We start from the raw sequence: 24,585 nt of genomic DNA, 5'->3' as shown, positions 1-24,585 counted from the left end.
TAAGTTTATAAAAATGCAAGTGCTGAAAATGCATAGCGCCTAAGCGATGAATGTTACAAATGTTACAAACTCAACACAAACGCCCTTTCGCATTAAAAGTCTTCACTTCTATCGCTTCCATCATTTACTCCATCCCAACTTCACGATTATAAAATCCAGTCCCAAAAGTGCATCCGACAAAAATCCCGTTTCAAACAACTTTTCTCCGGTTGGAGCAACCGGGCCGATCAAAGTCGTTCCGATCGGCGTATCGCCGTGGCCGTTAAAAGCGTCATGTAAAAAACGCAGAGTCCGGAATCGAGAACGTCACGGGTGGTGCATGCGGACCTGCAGTCCCTCATAACGTATGCAGTGCAGCACTTTATGCGCCAGGTGCCAGTAGTTATATCGTACGTGTCTGCCTTCTCTCTCTCTTTCGACCAGCCATTCCTCCGGTATACATCTCTTCGCACGTATATACAACAGGAGCGGTCCTTACTAGCGCGTTTTCTTTCCAGGCAACGAACGTTGTTAGACGTTGTCCCCGTCCTCGTTCACCCGCCAAAAATAAACGTCTCGAAGCTGGGGAACAGGTGCGAATCTTCCGAGATACGCTCGGAATACACGGAGAATTTTTAACGAGGAACGCGTGTTGCTTGTCCGTCCAGTAAAATATTAGGAATACTGGAAATAGCAAAGAGGTTTACGCGTTCATTTGACTTAGTCTACCTTGTGGAAGGGGGGAAATCGATAAATATTCATCGTTCCGTGTCGAACGGCTCTCTTTCGTCGTTCGATGACGAAGTATGGACGCTGTTCCACCGGAGACGCGGTGCAAGGTGAGTTTTTGCGAGTTATTTATCGTCCGGTTTGAGAACGTCGTCGTCGCTGCTTGTAGAGGACGTCTATAAGGTGGAGAAGTTATCAGAGTATTGCGGAACGGTAGGCGAAAAATGTTTGAGAATGCAGAAGCTCTTTCGTTGACAATGGACTGAGCCTCTTTTGAAAGCTGTCGTGAGTTTCAAATAGTTTTGTATGACACAGAAGGAACGTAATTTGCTATTTTAAAATACTGCGTATTCATCCTTTCAGGCGAGCACCATTGTGGTTAATATACTTTTGCGCGCATGACGTCAGTGAATGTATACTTTAGATATGTTAGAGTTATTTATTATCAGATTAATGACTTAAAATGTTCATTCAATGACTATCCACAATGATAAAATGATCTTGAGCGTCAATAATACAGTCTCGAACGCCGTTAACTCTCAAATTATTTTAAGTTATCTACAAATTTTCTCGATTACATATATATATATATATATATATATATATATATATATATATATATATATATATATATATATATATATATAATCATATACAATCGTGTACATTGAAAATTCAAGAGAAAACATACTTCTTATAGATCTATTTTTTCTTTTTAATTCTTTCAAAAACTTTATATTTTTAATTAAAATTTTCGCAATATGATAACTGTAGATTTATCTCCCTTTTCTTAAATTGACTCGAGAAAATATGTATTCGTAGGTAAAACTGTATTATGAGAATTACAAACTTATACATTTTTATTTAAATTCACGAAGAAAATTTATATTTTCAAGAGGTATTGTAGCAAATGATCACTATGTACCATAATATGTTATACACTGTTAATGATAATTAGTTAAAAGGAAGAAAAATCGCTTAAAACGTGGTACACTTCACGGTACCCCAATCAATCACTGTTACTCGACGCGGAGTATAATTGAACCACAGGGTACAATTGAGACTCGATGATTCAAGGTGCCACTGAACTAATTAACTCCGCCAGTTAACACACTGGCTAACAACATCGATCAATACGACCGTATATCTCAACATGTTAACAGAATTAACGCGGTATATTATTAACAAATATAGTAACTGTAGACAATGCCAATTAATATTAAAGCCGACACATTATGACTGTGCTTAAACTTCGTGTGCTCGAGACAAAAACCATTTAACATCGTCCTATATAATAGCCTAGGAAAGTTATTACTCCTTCCAGTTAGTAGAAGCTCCATAAACTCGACCATCGATCAATTTTTAGATGAAACATTGTTCCAGGTAGACTAACATAAAGTAGCCAACCTTCGTAATTTTCGTCGAATACTAATCACTGAAGTTAGAGGCCGCAGGTCTTAGCATGTCGCTCTTACGAGAGAGGCTTTAATTGTTGGTTTTAAAACTGATAGCCAATTAGTGACCGCAGTGGCACCCATTAATGCTACCTTGTTCAAAATGAGCTTCGTTTATAGATTGAACGATGGTTAGAAGCTTTTGAAACTGTCTTCCGAAATTGGCTTGGGTTTACGAGCAGTGAAATCCATCGGAAGGAATTCGAATACTGTCAGTGTTGCAATATTTTTTTATCCATTGCATGCACACTAATTTTTATGCACAGCCTTTTTGTCTTTCTCTTGAAATTCGATCAAATAGTAGCTGAAGTGTAAATATATTTCTGTCTTTTTTAATGTAATATATATTCTGTCTCCCCTTTTTCATCAAAAATTTGGCAAAAAATAACCAGAATATTTATATTCATTAATTACATTCACAATTAGTCATTTTATTAGTCCCTTACTACCATCTCCACTAATTTATTTCATATTAAGATATATTTATATATCTATATTTATATATCTTAATATGAAATAAATTAGTGGAGATGGTAGTAAGGGACTAATAAAATGACTAATTGTGAATGTAATTAATGAAATTATTTTCATATGCGAAAATACTAAACGAGAAAGAGAAACAGATCAGGAAGTTTTCAGTCTTTTTCCCCTTCTTCTTTCTTTTTACTATGCACTTGAACTTTAATGAAGATTTATTTCGATTATAAATAAATAATAAATATACATACGCATAACATAAATGAATAAAAATAAAATAAGCTTTATCTGTACATAATTTCCCCGCTTCTATATTTTCCTATTTTTAAACACAACAGAGAAAGCTATCAAGGCGCGACATTTTCCATTTCATCGTAGGTTCCTCTCGGTTTCAAATCCTTTGAAATCGCTCAGATGATCCCGTATCATCCGTGATAGTTTCGAAACACGGCACCCGATAAATTTCTCAACCGAATTTACCGAGAATCTGGAAATTTTCGACGCTCGCGGCGGCTTTCAAAGGGTCGCATATCGGCAAATGTTATTTCCGCCTAAGGGTGGATCATTAAGCAACATTCTCCGGCTGCGTACGGAATAAAATCTTGCGGAGCCCCATGCAACAGGTGAGCCCTGCGATATTTCACGTTTCGGAAGTAATCTCGCGTTTTAGCGCGCGATCGCGCCGTAAAGCGCGAGACAATGGCGTTGAAATTAGAACTGGAAGGCCACCGATGAAAGCGTCCCCCAACACAGACGATTAATCAACTTTTCCGCTTTACTTCCTTTCATTTTCTGGGAAAATACGCTAGAAGATAAAATAGGTTGCGGAACTAAACAGTTTATTACGCAAATATATTTTTAATTGACTGTACAGTATCGTTTTAAGACTTTTTAACGACGCAATGTAGCAATGATAAAGAGATGGTGTACGACACGGAGGCGAAAAATTTTTAATGAAATGGAAAATAATATAATCCTATAGTTTTACTTCTGTGTTTAAAAATATGAAAATATAGGAATAAAGAAATGGTGTACGACCAATATACCAGATACATATGTATTTCTATTATATACGAGTGATCTATGATCACGACGATTATGCAATGACGATCGTCACTTTTCAACATCTTTTGTAGATTATACTTCATGATAGTGCTCTAGTTACCTAACAATATCGCGTTTGTTATTATTACTTGATATGATTCTGCGATTATGTTCTGCGGTTCAGTTTAATGATTTCGTTGACGTAACTTTTTTTCGTAAGATAAATTATTATCTGTTATATAGATCATTTATGTATATTTATAGCTGGTCTTCGACTTCAATTAGTTGATACTAAAGAATAATTTAAATTTCCAATCTTAGACAGGATATTGTAGAAAAAACATGCAGAGATGAGTTTATTCAGATAATATACGTACATCGATTTAATTAATTGTTTGATGACGGAAGCGTGTCTAATTTGCATGTTAATAGAATGAAGACACATCTCCGTGTACCTTTTAATGATCTATCATTTTCAACATGCAGGTAGGAAACGTGAGCCGAATAAATAACTTGCATTATCGTTGCAAAAACCGCGGCTTCGTCTGAGAGACTTGATTTACGACTGCATATTAGATAAACTTATTTTTCTTTAGTTTTTCGCATGCTAAGAACTTACTGATACTCGCGCATCATTAATCTTTTATGAAAACAGCTCATAAAATTATCTTTATTTGCTGTATATAGTATAAAGAAACAAGCTTCACGATACTGCTTTTATAATATCACAGAATATGATCATTTCTTTGGTGTTTTCCTTCATCCTCTTTTCATACAAATTTATCCATCAGCTACTTTCTTTGTCATATATAGCATTAATTTAAACGATATTCCATCATGTTAGTATAAAATTAGAATTAATATATCAAACATATTTAAGAATATTTTTCAGCAGAAACGTACGTTAAATAAAACCCTATAATCCTTATACATACATAGCTCTGCGCTGCGATACATCTGAAAAACTCCAAAAATGAGATCAATTTCCAACACCAAGAAACAAAACTCAGAATATCGGTCCAAACTTCTTGGCTAAAAGTGATCGCTGCTAGTGCTGCCAACCTGCGCAGCCGGCCGACCATCATCGTAGAAATCTCATTTCAATCGACTCCGTTGCTTCGAGCAGGTCGTCGATGCAACGATAATACACCTTGGTCCCCTCCTCGTCCACCGGTCATTACGTTTCTTCTGCACCGGCTCTCTATTAAATGTCGGGCATAAAATTGTAGGTTATGGCCAAACCATTACTCAGCCAGCTTGCGTCGAACAGAGAAAGAGAATGCACGCGAGAGCTAAAAAGGAGGAAAGACGAGGGTCCTGGCGGTCGGATCGCTGAATGAAATGAGTTTCGGCCGCATTAAGGTCGTGCAAGTACCAATCCCGTTCTTCCAGTTCCAGGCCAGGTCCGGTCGCGAGTGTCTGCGTGTACGCACACCGAACAGGCCGAACAAAATCGGTCCTGGCTGGTTATAAATTGCCAACGGCGCACGGCCATTCAGCAAAACGTTCAAGGTCCACGGAGTCCTCGGTCAGAGCCGGTGGCATCGCGATGCCAGGCCGCAGACCGCGCAGCGCCAATTAGAGGCGAGTTGCACCGCTCGTTGATGACAATTAGGGGGATAAATTGGAACGATTGATTATGCGTCTCTAAGCCGTGTTCTCGAATAACGATTAGAGATTCCTTGCCGCCTGGTCTTAGTTGGTTTAGTAATCTAGCAGTGATTAATGAACTGTGCATACTTATGCAAATAAAAATATTTTTATAAATACAATCGAAGAGATAGAAGCTGAGGAAAAATTCATATTTCCTACTAAATATTATTACGAATACTCCGTTTTCCATAATTTATATGCCTTTGCATGTTACACGCATTTTATGTACTTCCTCGTATTCAAGATTTCCCATAAATACGTAAAATTCCACAGTCTAGTAATTAGAGATTCTTTGTTGTCGCTTTTACGATTAACCTACTCTTGAGAGCGTTTTTCGCTATAATATATATAAATAATAATCGATTTGTTTAATTGAGCTTAGGGTTGGTATGAAAGCGTTTTGTAATAAAAGCGTTTATTCTTCTTCAAATTTGTGATGTTGCTTCTATAGCGTTGCATTGTCAGCGTACAGAAGTCATATCATAAATCAATGACATTATCAGATATCCGTATCTTGTATTTTATATCAGATTAGTAAATACAAATCAGTTTTGTTTCGAAATATTGATAAAGGTAAAAATAGAAACCCGATATTGTTAAATGTGGTACAACAAAGTGTTTCATAAATGTGTTTCATAAGTGTTTCATTCATAAAAAATACCAAGCTCACTCGCGAATGAAAAAATAACTAAAAGCTACTAAAAGAAGTCTCTTGAAATTTCCAAAAATCCGACGATGATGAAATTGCACATTTCGCAGATATCATCGAAATTCCATATGCCTGGCAAACTGGGTTTATGAGCTATCACTCGATACCAATCGAACACGTCGGTCCGCAACAACCACCCTGTTCCAAAAGTACCATAAAATTTGCGAACATTTAACGTCAGCATTTCCCCTCTAACCGCTAACTCGTACACGCGGCAACACTTTTCGACCGGACAGAGCCGCATCGACACAGAGTTAACATCCATAATTAACAACAAGAATTCGATTTGGTGGTGGTGGATGGGGAAAGGGTCGGAGGTCGGACAAAAGCTCGGCCCCAACGTGAATTACAACGTCTCGAAGGTAGCCGCAACGCGACTCTGGCCGTTGTACAATGGATCAGGCGCGGATTAACGACGGGCAGAGGCCACAAAGCGCATGGAAAGGAGACTGGGGACGCATGTTGATTCCGGAAACGAGTCCCTCGGCTCTTGTCTAATGGACGCGCGCGACGCGGCCTTCCACATTAGCTAGAAACAATTGCATTGTTTTTCTCACAATGCCGCGCCGCTGCCGCCACCGCCGTCGCCGCCGCCGCGAACGTGCGACGTCGCCCGCTTCGTGAAGACTCCGTCTGCCAACAGCCTCCTATTCTCTGCGTCCAGACTGCGAAGAGAGCGGAGCAAATGGTCGACGCGTGTTCGAGAAATGTTCATGCGACACACCGTATGATAACGTTGCGATGGAGACATTGTCAGCCGAGGTGAATGGCTCCCTTCTCTCTTTTTATTCTTCTTATTCCTTCCATTCTTTTTTTCTTCTTTTTTTGAGAAAAAGGAGGAGAGAAGGACATGGCTCTCAGAATCGACGATGCGAAGGACTTTTCGTTGTTGGAATTTTTATACACTTGGTTATTGTCGTATTCTTATGGCACAATATTTTTGTGTGTGCAAAGCGTAAGTACTAGGTTATGAGGTACTAAATTTTTATGCGTATAAATATCAGTATAACATTTTTGTGGATTAAGCTTATAGCGGATTTAGAGAAAAAATACGTTCCTCCTTGAGGAATATTTTCCTGCTTGAAATTGTCATGGAATTATAGTGGATTTGTATAATATAGAATTTTGATGTATATAAATACTAGCTAATAGAATAATGTTCTTATGACATTTTTATTTATGTAAATACATTATAATACCCATAATATTTTTATAGACGTTATCGTGAATTTTGTAAAAACGCCATATCCTTGTGTTATATTTATCTTTAGAATGGATTGATTCAGATATGCGACGTTTTATTGAAAGAGAAATGTCTTTTCTTCGAAAAAATGTATAACCTAAAGTTTGACCCAACAAAAACAGAACAAAATAATGATCTACATTCGCAAAAAGCAAGTCTGTTTTTAAACCAGATCTTCTTCTCGCGAAGAACGAATTATGATTTCACGATCCCCACAAGAAAAAGGACAAATCAGATTAAAAATGTTTTTTTTCAAAACCACTTTAAACCAGACACAGTATCAGAAGAAAAAAGCTAATGCGAGTCTCATTTATTGGACGTACGAATGAAATGCAAATCGTTCGAAGCTTTGTATAATTGACACGCGGATAATCGGTGGGGCGCAAGGCAAATCGGACGCAGTTCCGAATAAAACGTTTTCGAATTCGTGTCGACGCTCAATTTCGAATATAATTCAATCTCAGTTGGATAATCGACGATTCCATATTCGAAATATAAATTCGATTGATTTTTCATACGAGTCCCGTCGATGTGATCGATCGAAATGAGAAAAACACGCAAACCGACCATTGTCAGTCAAAACGTTTCGTTCGCTTCCCACTGTTAGAGCCACGAGGGCAGCCAAAAATAGTCGCAACCTGCGTATCTTCATCCTAAATCGGTTTAGTTATCGTGTTCTACCCCTTTTTGCGCATTCCATGCAGCCGTTTAAAGGTGTTAATGTCAGCTGCGCATGCAGCCAGCCTCCGAATCGCGGAAATTTTAACCTTCTTGTTGACTTCCGTTCTCCAGCTTTTTTCACTTTTTTTCCCCGCTATCCGTCGCTAGTTTACATTCAAATGAACGAGACGAGGCGCCTCGTGTTAAACGCGTTATACACGCACGTACAACTTGTTAGCACGCTTCGCGTTAGTTACGTATAAATACACGGATCGTTCGTCGATCTCTAATCGTGTGAAAATGAAATGGCTCGTTATTGCTTAATGGTAAACCTAGTAGCGATCGTATTTGCTCTTTTTCTTCGTTGGATATGAGTTTTGCTGTGTTAGATTTTATAATATTTGAAAAAAGATATTTCTTTCAAATAATATTTAATGTATGGAATATAAGTAGACCTACCCTTTAAACATTCTAAAAAAAGGAGAAGTCATTTTAATCCTCGCGCAATCTACCTATGTAATTGAATCATTTAAAAATCAAGTGTTGGAAGAAATAGAAAATATATGTATTTGTATCGCATCTGATGTTATAGAAAATGGAGAAAAATGCATGTGAACAACAGAATTCGATTTTGTAATCTTCATTATCTAATATAAACTTGCCATATTGTATCATAGTGTTCATAAGTTTTGTTATTCGTCATGCATTATAGCTCTTATAGCTTCGTAGCTTCAGATTTATAGCTTCAGATTTATAATGTTCATAACATAATGCAGTTTCGATAGTTTTCTCAGTTTCATACATTGAATAAAATTCGTAACTATAATTTTTCGTTTTCTCATTTTAGGATATAAGATACTCCAATAAAATATACTGAAGTGGATTAAACGTGTAGGTTGTTTGATAAGAAACGAATGGATGAAATCGTAATAGTCAGTTGTATTAAAATCAGTATAAGTACAATAGATAGTGTATGCCAAATAATCGTCGCTCGCTCGATGCTATTATGTCGGTCACAGAAAGGATAACAATACTCCTAAGGAACACGTTCAAACATTTATATCGACGGACGTTACCACAAAAAGTTAACCTTTTTATGCAACTCCGATTGAAGATTACAAGAAACGACAATAACAATCTGTCCCGAGTTCGTTTGCCTCTAGACCTTGTAAATCAAAACAATCGTTGCTATTCAAAGGCGCAATAATATAAGTCTCTCCCAGATTCAAATTTTCTGTTGACTTTTTCTACGCTCATATGCCGCTACAATACAATCAGGGAAGATCCGATAAAACAAGGATGTAAACTTATTCCAAAAAGTCATCGTCGTACACAGTTCTAAAGTGTCCAAAACTACTAGAAAAATATCAGCTTTACAAGTTACTGTTCCCTAAAGTAACATTTCATCTTCGCTTGTCTAACACGTTGTTATGCCTCGTCTTTTGGCGTGGAAGCTATTTTTTTTTTTTTCTTCGTAAAACATGGTATATTTTTCCTTCTTTTTTATATATACGCTAGTGTCATTAATGTCAAGCAGAGTCGTCAAGGGGCTTTTTTCGAAACTGTGTTAAGTGATCGCAGCGGGACGTGAAGTGTTCGGGCACAGATGTTCTAAACGCTGATTGTTTTGACTGGATGTCCATCGACAAGGGCTGCCAGGCACGTGGTTGTAAAAAATTGAGAGCGTTCGAAAGCCGCTCTTGACAACGCTTCGAGTTGCATAACCACGTGTCACTAACCACGATTACGCTCGCTCGGTTAAACCTGCCGAACGGAAGCTGTTGAAGGTTTCAGTCCTTCTCTTGACCCAACGAAATTTTCCTTCTTTTAAACCCTTCACGTAAATGTTTGTTTGATTTCCTGAATAGAGAGAAATATTGGACAGAAAGTATATAAAGAGTATATAATATAGTATATATTACAAATTATAGAGAGAGAGTATATAAGAGTATATAATATAAATTATATCGGCGCGCATATATGTTCGAATTTTTAGCAATAGTAATACCGTAATTTATTAATAAAAAATATCCGATTAAAAAAAATTAAATTTTTATATAAACTGAGCACAGAATATCTTCGTGCTTTCGCTAATATTCAGTTCGACGAGTGAAAACGAAGATATAAAATTACACCAGAATAAACTATAGTACACTTTATCGTGAAAATATCTCATATTTCCAAAAAAAATTCAATAAAACTTGAATAAAATCTGTGAAAAAAATCCTTTCCGTGTAATCCGTTCCCACAAAAGTGAATCTGCAATGCCCTAGCGAAATATCCAATATCTCCCTTAACTGTTACCATGATCCCAACAAAATCTGTTTTTTCATTATAAAAGAAAAAAAAAGAGGAACGGGGGAATAGAGACAGAATTTCGAGAATAGATTGGCCTGGGCGTCAGATAAAAAAAAAAGGAAGAAGAAAAAATGCTATCATCCAATCTGGCGTTTGTTTCTTTCCCTCGCCGATTAAAAACCATCCCCTTTCCCTCCGTGAGAGCGTGCGTCGATCGGTTCGCAGCCATTTTCGCGCGAGATATTTATTTATGGAGGCTGTTCCCTCCGTTCTGCCGCGAGAAGGCAAAATCGAACCCGCGTTTTGCATAGCGATGACGAGAAGCGACCGCGCGTCCCGACGCGACACCAGTTGTCACGCGAGATGACGGTACTTTCGGCGCGAGTCTGGCGGATTTTTAATTAAAAAGCAAACCAGGATTCCGTCATCGGGGCCTGGGACCGGAAACCATCGCGGTGACGACCTCGCAACGCCCTGCTGGTCGAGGATATTTGAATTGAAATCAATTCGCGGCGAGAACGTTGTCTTTCGATCGAACATTTCTTCCCTTTTTTATCTTTTATTATTTTTTGAGGCGGGGGAGGGGGAACATTTAAGGATTATTCGATGGAATATTTTTGACAAACGATGGTGGAAGTTTACATAGAGTTGTAATATCTTTGTTATCTCTTCTTCTGTTTTGATGTATTTTATTTATTTTGGAGTTAGAGATTGGAGGTAAAAAAATATTCACAATTGCAAATGATGTTAACACTACGAAGAGATAGATCCATTCTGCTAAAAATTTCACTTGATATACTAAAATGAGTGATATAATTTATTTCGACTTTATATTTCTCCCTTAATGTTGTTGATAATTGACAGTAAAACAAGATTTAATGCTAAACTAATATTTACAATTTGAGATAAATAGTTTTAGACATAAGTAATAAGATATTTTAAAATTTCTTCAATTTTCTTCGATGTGTATGCGCACGAACTTTCACAATTTACGAATATTAACTGAGCACATTATGTGAAGCAGAAAGAACAGCATCCAGACGATCATTGGAAAGAAAAATCTTTAATCGAGGCGCAGACAGCTGTTGGAATTAATTGGTAGCGAGCGGCCAAGTACCTCGAGGGAACGTTAGTCTTCAACGATACCTCGAAACGAATCGATGAAACGGGAGCAACCAGTCGTAACAATGTACATGAACAATTCGTTACAACGAATTATTCTCTGAATCCTTAATTGCAATCCATCAGACAGTTTTAACCAGTGATATTTTCTTCACTTAACCATTTATAAAGCCTTAGATCTTGATAGTTGCATTTCTACATATTTTCACTTGCTTTTATTTGTTTGTTAAAAATGGAAAATTTCCTCTCTTATTTAAAGAAAAATGAGATAAATGTGTAAATGCTGCATTAAAAAGGCGCAATACAGATATAAAATACAAAGGAAAGAATAATAAATTGACTCGATGTATTTTGAAAGATAAAAGGAGAAATTATATTTCATACGGATGAAAATTTGTTTACTGAATTAAAATCTTGTTAATCGAGCAAATTCAATATTACTTTTAATGATTTTCGTTTGAGATTAAAAACATTCATTCAGAAAATCGTTATATTATATTAATTTAATAACAAACCTTACAGGAGATAAATACCATTCATTTATATTTGGCCTGTGTTGTATTGAAAATAAAGCCATTATTATTTCTTTCATTCCACATTTTCGTTATTTAAATTAAATTAACTTTTGACATTTAATCAAAGGACATTTGTTTCTTTTTATTACTAATGACAACATTTTAACAAATCTCCGAGAACCTTTGTTTAGCTCAATTAATTCCAATTGATTCCGTCGTGTACCTCACATTTTTATACTGTTTTTAGTTGCAAAATAGGAAAGTAAAATCTGTACGAAAACCTATAAAATGCTTTGCATTTTATTCCTAGATCGGTATATCAATATCAGACAATCAGTTCACAATAATTATCAGTTTCTATTTTACAAATGAAGTTCGAAGTAATTGAATTTTTAAATATTTTCCTAAAAGTAGACTGCGGATAGTTATGCAAATTCACATTTTGATGAATATAAATTAGAAAAATGGAATCTAGATAGAGAATTGATTTGTTTACTAAACATTACACTTACATATTTTTGTGTATTATGCGGATTCTACACATTTGTTCAAGTTTAAAATTCTCATAATTGCATAAAAAGCGACAATTTACTCGTAAACAAACAAGATTTCAATTGTATAAGGTTCAATCATTACTCAAACATTAAACGTTTTTAGTAATTTTTTGTTAAACAGAAACGTCGACATCTCGAATTCACCATAGCACGAATCCTAGAGAACGGTTTCTCTTTCTAGGAATTGCTCCATCGTGTTCGCCAGAAGCGCAAATAACGGCTAGAGTTAATCGAGTTTTACTTTGCCAAACACGACGTGATGTGTCCGCTTGCGCTCGCGTTTCGCCAAACTCGCATACATGACCGACTTAATCAACCTCGAAATTACGGATCCAGCGTGCGTTATCGTGCCGCTAATGGCGGCTAACGTCTGCTTTATTGCGCGACAAATCGTTTATCCTGAAGATCGAGCCAGCCCCGGAACGTTTTCCGGATGTACCATATCGCTTTCGCGAACCGACGACACAGCGCAACAAGTTGGCATTTCTCGCGTTATCGATAGACTTTTTGTTCCTTTTTGTTTCGCTCAGTTTTCTGTCTTTTTTCTTTTTTTTTTTTCTGTTGTTCGTCGAAAGGGATGTATCGAGTTTAACGTGGATGTTCCATTCGGAAAATGAAAGTTTGGCTCAGAACGAACTTGATATTTTTTGATGGATTCTTTTATATTCTTTTTAAACTTTTTCACTGAGTTATCACTATTATGTGAAGTCCCATAATTCGTCAGGATATCATTGATTCAGTGCTCGTTACAGTACCATAACATAATCATCTATCTAATCAGAAAGAGTTATATTAGTTTATTTTAAATCTGTTATTGCGTCTTAATTAAAAAATTATTGGTATTTTGTTACAAAAAACATTGATTGATTAAAAATAATTATCAAATCAAGTGATATTTTCTTATTTCCTTAACAACAAAAATTGTTTCGGAGACATTGTCAAATAGTATTTCTACGAGGAACTCCATCTAAATCATTCTATATATATTTTGTAACATTTAATTTGCAACTGTGTTTAATTATCAAATTGAAAATTCGTGAACCTGAGGCAGCTACAGACAATGAGAAACCATACAGAAAGTATTTAAAGACAAAATACATGATAAAATTTAAAAACGTTTTCTAAAAATATATTCGGCTACCATAATAAAATCATTATCATAATTAAGAATTCTACGCTGCATCGTACATCGTATCACTGATCAGACACACTGCTTCAGGGAATATTACAATCTCATTCACAGAGTATCACTGCCTCAGAAACTTCGATAAAACGCTACCACATTGTAAAATCCCCATATATCAATCTTTCCCAGCTCCATCGGTACCAATCACTGGCTGCTATTAGACCTCAAAACGAGCCTACCACTACCAATTACAGACATTGTTCCTTCCCAACTTTTTCAATTCTGCCCCGATAGCCCAAAAACCAAGAAAAGACTAAAAAGAGGCAAGAGAACACATCGGATTTACGACGTGTCGAAATTGCACGTTGTTTCGGTGAACGATTTACGATGTCAGCGGCAGAAAAGTATCCTGGTCCTGGCCCGGGGGCAACAGCGACTTACCACTTATTACTGTGCACAGCCAATTTATCGTGCACCTGTCAGCGATCGCGATCTCTTTGAGGGTGCCCGTTTCTTCTCCGCGCGATGGAAACCACCCTCGTCGCAGGATCCACTTCAAAGGGTAACTTTCGGTAGGATAGGCCTCCCCCGCGCGCGCCACGATTGTCCCAAGAAAAGGGTGAGCCGTTATTAAAGGCCGATTCCGGCCCCGAGGATGTTCCTTCAGAACAGCACCGATGCCTTAATGGAACAGAGAGCCCGGCCTAATTAACGGCCAGGCAAATAACGAAGGGACAATGAACGACCAGGGGTAGAGTGGCGCCTCCTAATTGTGATCTTTCACGATGCATCGTGGCATAGAGCTTTTCATTGGCTGACTTTTTAAAGACAGGAGTATTTACTCCTTGTAGGGAATTTTATTGCACCAAGTATTCTTTCTGTCTTTTTGATCCGATGGGATAATGTTTTATAACGTCTCGCTCTAGGTACTTTGGTTACTTAGGTCTGAAGCCATTTCATGATTTCAGGAAACATTGTCCTTTTGATAAATTCTCAAAAATTATTGAAAGTGATAAAATAAAACGATAGAAGAAGAATATTGTCTCACGGTTATTTGACGATTATCGAAGCTGCATAGTAGAGACATTTTTGATAGAGATGTGATTACATATGTCCATATATTGCTTGTGGAAAAGAAACTTCGAGTTTAGAAGAATTTTATGAATGACTTGGATATGTAACAAATTTGAATATATGTATAGTAAAATGTATAACGTGTAATGTATAGTAAATACTATGAGAAAGCAATTTTTCATGGACGAGACGGAGATAAAGTTGAAGAAATTCTACATATTTTTCGATAGAAAGAAAATAGTAAAGAAATAATATTATAAATGGCCCGAACTCATGATAAATTGGAACATACAACAGGACAATGCAAGAGCGCCATTTTTCATGAATAACATGGCGGTGGCAGAGTCGAATAAATTATATACATGTTCCTAGCAATAAATAAGAAAGTAATAAAAAGTAATAAGTGAAAAAAAGCTATAGAGAATCTAATTAATAATCGGAAACAAGATAACTCTAAAATATGAAATAATAATCATTTTATAATATAAATTATACGTTTCTTGGACATGTACCTATTCGCTGCGAAATTTCACGGAATACTATTCTTGATTAATCAATATTTCCTGTCGCTAAGGACCGATAGTCTTCTTTGTCTTTTCGAACGAGGCCAGATTGTCAGTGTTCGTAACAATAGAAGACATGTGAAGTTTGAAGAAGTCACGTTTGTACTAGTTTCCATAGGGACATGACCGACCTAATGTTGCGCGTGTACCTCCTAAATGAGGGAAACTACAACAAATCCCTAGTTCAAACTAGTTTCAACAGCACCACATTAGTTTCTAATACAAACGTTATAATTAAGTTACGTGTACAACGTTACAAAACAGCAAATATTGACACATAGAATTAAATATCAGGAGTTGCGTGGTTTGGCTCGAATTATCGATGCGATATTTTATTTCTTACTGTCCCTCAACAACCCTAAAAATATAAGTCATTTTTATTGTAATATTCTGTCCTCTCTAGTTCTATTTTACGTTATATATTTGTTACATTTCTCACACTATAAACAACCGTGTAATCTAGATTTAAATCTTGCTTAAATAAATATGAAAGCTTGAAAATTTATCATTTATTACAGCATTACGTTATAAATTTGGTGAAAATTTCTATACCGTGCTTATTCATTGAACATTCATTGTATTATAATGAAACGAATAAATGAAAGCTTGAAAATGAAGCACTTGATCTAAAATTAAATTTTCCTATTTAACCGTTCTAAAATAAGCGGAAGCTGGAAAATCCATTATTTATTGCAATATTATACCATAAATTTGTTATATCGCACATTTGTACAACATTGCAAATTTGTTAGATTTATTACATTACAAATAGTCACGTATATTTCAGATTTTAAACAAATAAACTTTCCAAAATAAAAAAGACGCTTAAAAATATTCTAGAAAGAAATTCTAGTTGAGCATTCAATGGATCCTAAAAAATTTCAAGAAATTCTTCAAAGATTTCTATTTTCAAAGGATTATTACCGAATTAGAATTAATCAAACATTCGAAACGATGTTATCATAATGCCTATAAATTCACTGAATAATTCTTTCGTACAGCAACGGCCGTATTCGAGTTCGGCAAACCGATCAAAGTCAACCGGATATTAACAAACAACGGGAACAAGGCTGGAGAATACGATTCAGACGAAGCTTCGCGTGTTTGCAGGTACGCACATGTTTCTCGGACTCGCTTTGATCTCGACGAAACGCCGACATCTTACGTGTTGCCTGTGTTGTTTGCAGTTGGACCAGGCCAGTCATGCTCTGTAGCTTCAAAGTGAGAAACGTCGACACGAAGTCTGCACACGTTGGCGTTATCGATGACGTTCAGTTGACGATCTAGCGCGGCTGGACGTGGTGGCACTCTTTGAACGGCCACGATGGAAATAGTCGATTGGACAAGATGCTCCTTCCCCTCCTTGAGGAATGATTGCGATGGGAATAGTTGATTTTCTGAGCGGCTGGCAACGCCGTGTGAATCGAGAAACAGGAATTCGTGGTTTACGAATCTTCTTAAGAGTTGTGGTGGTTTCAACAGAATTAGAACTTTGAAGTATTTTGGAACTTATTAGATTAGAATTTGATTTTGTAAATGATGAATTTTTTATTCGTCTTGGACAAACTAAATGTATTATTATTTTTTTAATAAGCCCATTTTCTAATTAGTATTTCTTCCGAAGTTTATAATGACTCTTTTTATGAGTTACCGTAGATTTAAAGAGAAATGATAATGAAAACAACAAGTTACTTTAATGTTTGAACATGAAACAACGATGTAACTCTAAGCATCTACTGCATTTTTTATGACTCCAAAAAACGAACGTTAGCAACTTTCTTGTCATAATACAACAAGCAACAATCCTATCTCGCAATCTTCATTTCTGGAAAAATCATTTTGAATATTCGAGATTTAGATTTCAAACTGCCTTGTTATACGACACAACGTATGTATCACCGCTTTTCCTCCTCAATTTTGTAGCTTACGATAGCGAAACATTTCCTAGAACCACTAATTTCAAAATCCATATAAATCACTTCCTCCTAGGTTAAACTTAAAATTTTTTAATACTGTAACGTCTTCCAATACAATTTCTCAGCAAACACTAACAGCTTCGAAGAAAATCGTATCTTCGCTCTTGAACGTTTTCTTCCACTTTTCCTCCTTTCATAATCTCTTACGAAGATTCTTTCTTCGATATTTTATTCACTTTTATGTTAATCTATCTCTCCTATCGTCTTTCATATTCAAATCCTACGACAGCTACTTCATCGTTGGCAAAATCACGTTAGTCTCTAAATATGATTCCACAACAAATAGACACATGTCGGATAATTATACAATTCATATCGTTTTTTTTAGGATTGTCGAATAAATTTTCTGTAAAAATGTTCAGAGTTAAATTTTAATTTCTAAGTTACATTATTAACAGATTGTAAATGATCATAACACTTTAGCATACGTAATTCCTATTCTGTATTCTTCTACATTTTATAAGAAAAATTATTAACAGTTTTTGTCACCTTAATTAAATATCGTAACCCAAATTATCACTATTGCATCACCATACTTATCACTCGGTAAAATTACTTGACGATTGAACATAAACTAAAATTCCCAGAAATCAATCTTTGTTTCTCCATCCACGTCACTTCACATTATCTGATTATCGCGATCTATCAACCTAAAATTCTTCAACACACAACATCCCGCGAATCATCCTTTCGATAACCGGCCTCTCTGTTCTCTCACCGCCATCTTCTTGGCAGCGCGACCTCGGATTTCCCAATCCTCCAGCATTCCAACTTATCCCGCGTTAATTTCACGCGCAGAACCATCCCAGACAGCGAACAATTCGCGCCAGTCGCGCGTATCTTACTGCCACCCACGCGGTTTGCTAGCGGGTCGCGCGCAGCGTGGAGAACGGCGGATCGGACAGTCACAAAGTTACATTACACGCCATTACCTTTTTCTCCGGTTCTCATCGTGAGTTGGCCGTCCCTCTGAATTACCGAACGCCGCAAGAACCGCCGCTTTGACAAGCGCGAGTGCGCAAAAACGCCCGGCCACCGCTTCGTCGCCTCTTCGCGAATTCAATCCCCCTGTGTAACTCTCTTTGTATGTATACACAGTGGCTCAGCAAAGTATTTGAACATTCACCGTAGAAAACTTTTACGCGTATATCCTGTTATATAAAACACTGTGAATTTTTCTAACAGCGTAATTTGAGACACGACTGCAATATTATACCAAGCACATTTGAAAGCAGTCTAAAAAATTCATACAGAGGGGGAAAAATATTTACCGCAAACATACAACAAATAATAACAAAACAAATAATATAGTATGATAAAAGAAAATATTAAAAATTATTCCGTCGAATATTCAGGCTTAGAGTTGGTTTTCTAACTGTGTTTATGGAAATATGAATTTGCAAAGATATCCGCGGTCTACCTGCAAAGTTTCTCTGAATTTGGAAGTTTGATCTTAGCACAATTTGCCCCGGTCTTACCACCTTCAGAAACGCCACGGCAGAAAAGACTCCATGCTTAGTTGCATCTCAACTTACCTGAAACAAACGAAAGAAAAAGCAAACTATTAGACTAATTTCTAGTATTGAACGATGTCAAGCAAAGCTTCTTAAAATTTATAATAGAACATGAAAGTACAAACTACTACAAGCTGATAAGTTTAGATAAGACTCAAATGCATCAAACTAATTTACATATTTACAGAATACGTTGAACCTGCCAAATTACACATTGTGGATACGAGATCGCGCCATTCATTTGCATTGGATCTCAAGAGTCTGGTTTCCCAACTTAGTGTTTTAATAAACAAGTAGCAAACCCATATAAAAAGCAGAAGATCACGAATGCAATAAAGAAAGAAGGATATGAGAGATCTTATGAGCGGCAGCAAAGTGGTTATTCTTGGCAGAGAAGGAGAGGAAAATGTGGGAGATGAGGAAAAGAGCAAAATAGCGGCTACAGGTGAAAGCGACGGAAGCTATATCGAATATTTTCTGTTTACTCTTTCGAAAAACTTGTTCCTTATCGATAACGGAGTAGTTAGAGGTTTTGCAGCTCTTTTTGGAACCTTGCGATAGAAATTGTGTTTCGGTCACGATGCAAAATAGATGAATATGATTAGAGTCGTTTAATGAAAAAAAAAAAAAAAAAAATCGAGATTATTTTCATGTTCTCTCTAGGGTTCTTAGTGGTATACTTTTATTCTTAACCTTGCCTTAATTTATAATTCTAGTCTTTGATTATTTCTCTAAGATTGATTTAAATCGACCCCGTGATTTATAAAAGTATATATGTTCAGTTGAAATATTTAGTTACAGATTTCTGTCCAGTTTTATCTTAAAGTTTTCCACATTTTGCGCTATGAATATTTTTAATTCAATTTCAAATATTTAAATTAATTTGCGATGTTTATTGATGGTGAATTTAAAACAATTAAAAGCGACATCGAAAAATGCACAGATAAAAAAGAATACTTAATTTTCTTGGTAAAGAGAATTTTTTAAATTGCACTGAAAAACGACGGCGCCACTTTCGAATGAATATATGTGCTTTTATCATTTCATACAGTGTATCCACTGAATTTTAACAACCGACCGTATTATCGTAACTTCCATTTGATATCTTCTCTCTCAATAATGCAATTTCAACGCCGCAAAATAATCAAGCGAGTTACACGTTATTCGTGCACGAATTTTCAATCATCGTCCCATTGTTGCGCGTGTTGTTACTTTCTCAATTAACTGTTCCGTTTCCAGCCAGTCAACAGAGAAAACAATCGAAATGCATCATTCATTAAACGCTCAGCTCGTATCGTTCGCAGTGAACCGTTTATTTCTGAAATGTCATTTCGAACAAGTTTTTCTCTTCGCGTCTTTACTCTCCGAGCCTTCCTTTAAAAGTCGATCTTTGTTTCTTGCCGAGAGCAGCGGAATATCGGGCTACACACAAGGTGGTTCAATAGTAACATTCGCAAACTCATTGATATATTTTATATCGTAAAATATGTAAATACAGGTTTGTAAACGTTTTACTAAAAAAATTCGTATTATGATACTAAAATGATGCTTCCTATATTCTATATTTTCGTTCATTTCACAGTATGTGTACATTTTGCACGCCCTATACATTGCGCATCCCATTATAGGTGTAGAACATGTGGAAAATCGCTTTCGTGAAACGTGGTTTATGAAAGTTATGGAAGAAAATGTAAATAGGAGCTAAACTTGGTACATATATACTTCCGAGTCGGTAGGCACAAATAGCATCATGCATCAAAGATCTGTCATTTATTGTTATGTACATTGTAAATAATTATTAAGAAATTGAAAAAGAAAATATTAAAAGATACAATGTTTGGATTTATTAAGAATCTTTTAATCTTTTCATTTTGAGCAATGAAATTAAAGAAAATGCGTAAGTGTACTTTGTTCAATTTAACTTACAAAAGAACGTTTATTCAAGATTATATCTCTTAAAGATTATAAATCCTCAAACTAAACTCTTTAAGTTCATTTGTAATCACTGTATGTGTCTTGATATTGAAAAGACTTACGACATGGTTTCGAAACAATAAATTATATATTACGAAGTCACGAAGTTCATGGTATTGTTCTGAACTTTATAATAAATGTTTTATATGAAATGAATTATCGAATGAATTTTCTATAAGAGGATCAAGAAAGATTGTGACAGGTACATTTTCGTTCAGTCTTCTTGCTGTAATGAAACTTTATGTGTATAAAAGAATAGCGTGATATGAAACAACTAAAAGTGACAATAATCTGTTAGATACGAAGGACGACGAATGTTTATAGCAGGCAAATATATGATTCAAGATATACAATATGTCAGTGTTATGATTATGCTTATGATTTTTTAAATTATAAAGAAAGTACACACATGTTTATCTTTAAAATCAGATGAAAGAACAATATTGATAAGAGGGAATTAATCGGCAACATACTGAATTTGTAAAATATGGGCCTGTAAAAAATGAAAAAATGTAACTTATCAAAACTGAATCAATACAAAATCAACACTGAACATACTACGTCGAGCAAAGCGAGTCACCCTGCACATTCCAGGTACTCAAAGCGACGGCACATGCTCGTTCTCACCCTTATTGCAAGAACCACTTTACTTTCTCCTTCTGCCACCCCTTCCCGCCCTCCCACTCCGCCTGTCTTACCCTCCTCCCAACACTCCCATCCCTTTCTGCGTATTGCTTTCCGTTTCACGCGGTACTGTGTCGCTTCTTGTCCTGTTTCCGTGAGTAATACCGATATTTCTGCGCCGATATCCTTCTTCTCGACCGCCGTATTACGCGAATATAATATTCTAAAGAAAAGGAAGTGGTGCTGTCCGGCGAATTCCAACGTACGATGGCCAATGGCCGAGAGACACGGCTGACGGAAGTTGGTTTTGTGAAATATAGAAAGCGAGTATAGTCTGGACACGAACGGAACCGGAAATTGTGAACAATGTCTCGCAATTTTTCCTCTCGATCTTCCTTTCAAGAAAAAGAATCGACGTAAGCCAAATTTTTACTGTTCCTCACGCGTCTTTCACGTTCTCACGATTCCAATGGAAGATTACTTTGGAGTACTATCTTTTATTGTTGATTTCCGAACATGAAGCTTTCCTTAACGCATATTTTACAATTGAAAAAACGTTCATTTCTTGCGGATGGTACATTTAGTTGTCGATAGATCTGCTTAAATGAGTGACGCATTAAAAGAAACTTTCGTCATTTTACTCCAGCATAAATGTTGATTTACATAATTTTTATAATTGACAAAACTTTTATTTGTTGCAAATTATTATTAGTTAAATAATACGCTAAATTATTTATCTACGTTCGACTTCGGAGCGCAAACCTTTCTCTTACATAATTTTCACGATTCAAGAAACTTTCATTTACTATAAATAATATTAATTACCGATTTTTAACCAAATAATGTGTTAAATTATTAGCAATGAATATAGTAGAATGCCTGAAGTACTTTCGGTGTATACATACACATTGACATTTTCATTTCATTTTTCTCTTTGTTCCATTGTTAATGATAATTGACACGGGGCTCTTTATGCAGATCTTTTGATGTAGGTTCGTCTTTGAAGTCTAGTGTTTCTTTAATCTTTGCAGGTAGAGCTGATAGGGATTTTTGTGCGGTAATTTCTACATCACGTGACAGTTTGTAGTACGGAATGTTTCTGTATACAGAGAACAGAGTTGTAATAAAGACCTTTTTCATGAAATTATTGCTTTCAAACTAACCAAGTAACCGTGGAGAGCTTACAGATTAAATTTTATTTTAAGCGAGGATGAAATTTTGTTCACTGATAAGTATATTTATAATCGTTCCGAGCCTCTTTATGAGTTTGTAAACATTTTTATCTACGAATCTTTTATCACCTTACAACTCTTTGTTTTTCGTTATCGTTATTAGACATCGATTTACATAGACTAAAATATTACCTAACAAGTTTCATGAAATTGTAATTGTGACCGAATAATAATTCGTCCAGATGGCAAGACATTACTTTTTAAAATTCTGAGAATAAATAAAAAGAAGTAAGAACATAAACTTATAGACTAGGATGTCATTTAATAATTAGTTTAGCGAAATACTAATAATGGCAAGATAAGAATAATTTATCATTCAAACAGAAAGATATAATTTCGTAAAATTTTAAAAATAAATTGGAAAAATCGAATAAATAAATTCTTCATTTAACGAGGTTTGCAAGGAGCACAAATTTGAAACGAAGTCTGCTTCAAAGAGAAACCTTGTTTCTGATGATGCAGCCGTATTTGTCAATAACATGAGAACGTAAAATATTCAGTGAAATCGATTGCCCGTTCAGTAGCATATGCACCGTTCCTTTTCATAACAGTCGAACAGGCCTTAATCTGCACAGAACTTTCTTCTGCAAAGAAGGGTTGGATTCTCTCTGATGTTCGAAGCTAGGGGAAACTTACACGAGGTTATAGAGGAATAGGTAGAGTCTATAATGTTTCTACTGTAGTGAACTTTACCGTAATTTTTTATCTCTCCTTGATCAATCATCCCTCAAACATTCTTTGTGATGCAACTTTATAGCGCAGTTAATAAAACGATCTTCCAAAAGTTTCGCTGAACTTTTTTTCGAGCACTTTGTGCATCTGATATTCCCATCGAAAAGTTTGCAACATGGATGAATTATTCACATTTTTATTACCCAATTTTCTTGTATAATTTCAACCTTTATTAGCCTCATAAATATACTATGAAACGTTATATCCACCTTTTATAATTTCCTTGTATTTTCATTTGCGTCGATTATAAAATTTTAATTCATGTTTGTAGAGTTATGTAATTTTGCTATCTCGATGAACTTGTGATTATATGCGAATAAAATTACCCTTAACCGTAGATCACCTTATTTTTCTACTTTAGAATGTTAAATTTCAATTCAACATTATCATTTGCCATTTTATTTAACCCATTAATGGTAATAACCAATGTACATATTAATGAATCCAAAAATTTTAACACAGAGAAAATGCAAATTTACTTTAAAATTCCCTCTAGAATATTATATAACGAATATATTCATAGTATTCTCCACGAAACTAACCTACGAATATGTTATTAAATCTAGCCATCCATCCCACATATTTCAACCGTGACCTTTACAATCAACAATTTCTCCAATTTCCCATAAAAGGTATCAATTTTAGATGTCTCCAATTTTAGTCTCCAATTTGTATCTCGCTCTTTATATTATTTATATAATAATGTATCATTTTATATCGTACCTGAACTAAAATGGAATTTCGTAGTGAACGAGTATATAGACGTTAAATAGTTGAATATTACCATAATTACCGTAAAAGATGGAAGAGTATAATTTCGCAATGAAAAGCAGCCAAATAAAGTTCACAATTTCAGCACCAGCTTTGAATCTTCAGAATTTTCGCAAACATCACTTGTCACTTGACACTTGTCATCGAGGAAGGTAAATATTTCCAACCCTTAATCAGTAAAGAATCATCAAATTCTTATGCATGGGAGAAAGCAATTTTTATATAAGTTTCATTTCTTTAATCAGGTTAATAGAAATATGAAATTACAGAAAAATCCGCAATCTCTTAGCCAGGTTCGACCAACACCTTCTTCCGCCTCTCTTCACCTGAACAACAAAAGGAACAAAAAACGAAAAGAAAGAAAAGCCGAAACGATCCATCACAAGGCAAACGACATCGGCAGATATGAAGTCAGCCAGGATCTTCCATAGCTGTTTCTCCGCAGGAACGAGCGGCTACATGGAAAGAAACGAGAGGGCCCGCAAGGACAGAGACGCGGAATCGTTTTACCGCGTTTTATACTCGTCGATAAAAAGAGGATGGTGGGACACAGGAAACTACG

General features: G+C 35.7%; 1 protein-coding gene and 1 long non-coding RNA gene across 3 annotated transcripts in view; one reads left to right on the top strand and one right to left on the bottom strand.

Moving 5' to 3' along the window:
* The window catches only part of LOC126924910 (protein slit), a 588,806-nt gene that overhangs the window by 331,476 nt on the left and 232,745 nt on the right, over positions 1 to 24,585 (bottom strand). The window lies entirely within an intron of this gene.
* On the top strand, positions 756 to 1,495 carry LOC126924916 (uncharacterized). Its single transcript, XR_007713755.1, has 3 exons — positions 756 to 818; positions 878 to 993; positions 1,072 to 1,495. It is a non-coding gene; the product is annotated as an uncharacterized LOC126924916 (long non-coding RNA).

Source organism: Bombus affinis, chromosome 15 (genome assembly GCF_024516045.1).
Source record: "Bombus affinis isolate iyBomAffi1 chromosome 15, iyBomAffi1.2, whole genome shotgun sequence".
In the NCBI taxonomy this organism is placed as follows: Eukaryota; Metazoa; Arthropoda; class Insecta; order Hymenoptera; family Apidae; genus Bombus; species Bombus affinis.
The sequence above is the reverse complement of the archived record's forward strand: the minus strand, read 5'-3'. Positions and strand labels throughout refer to the sequence as shown.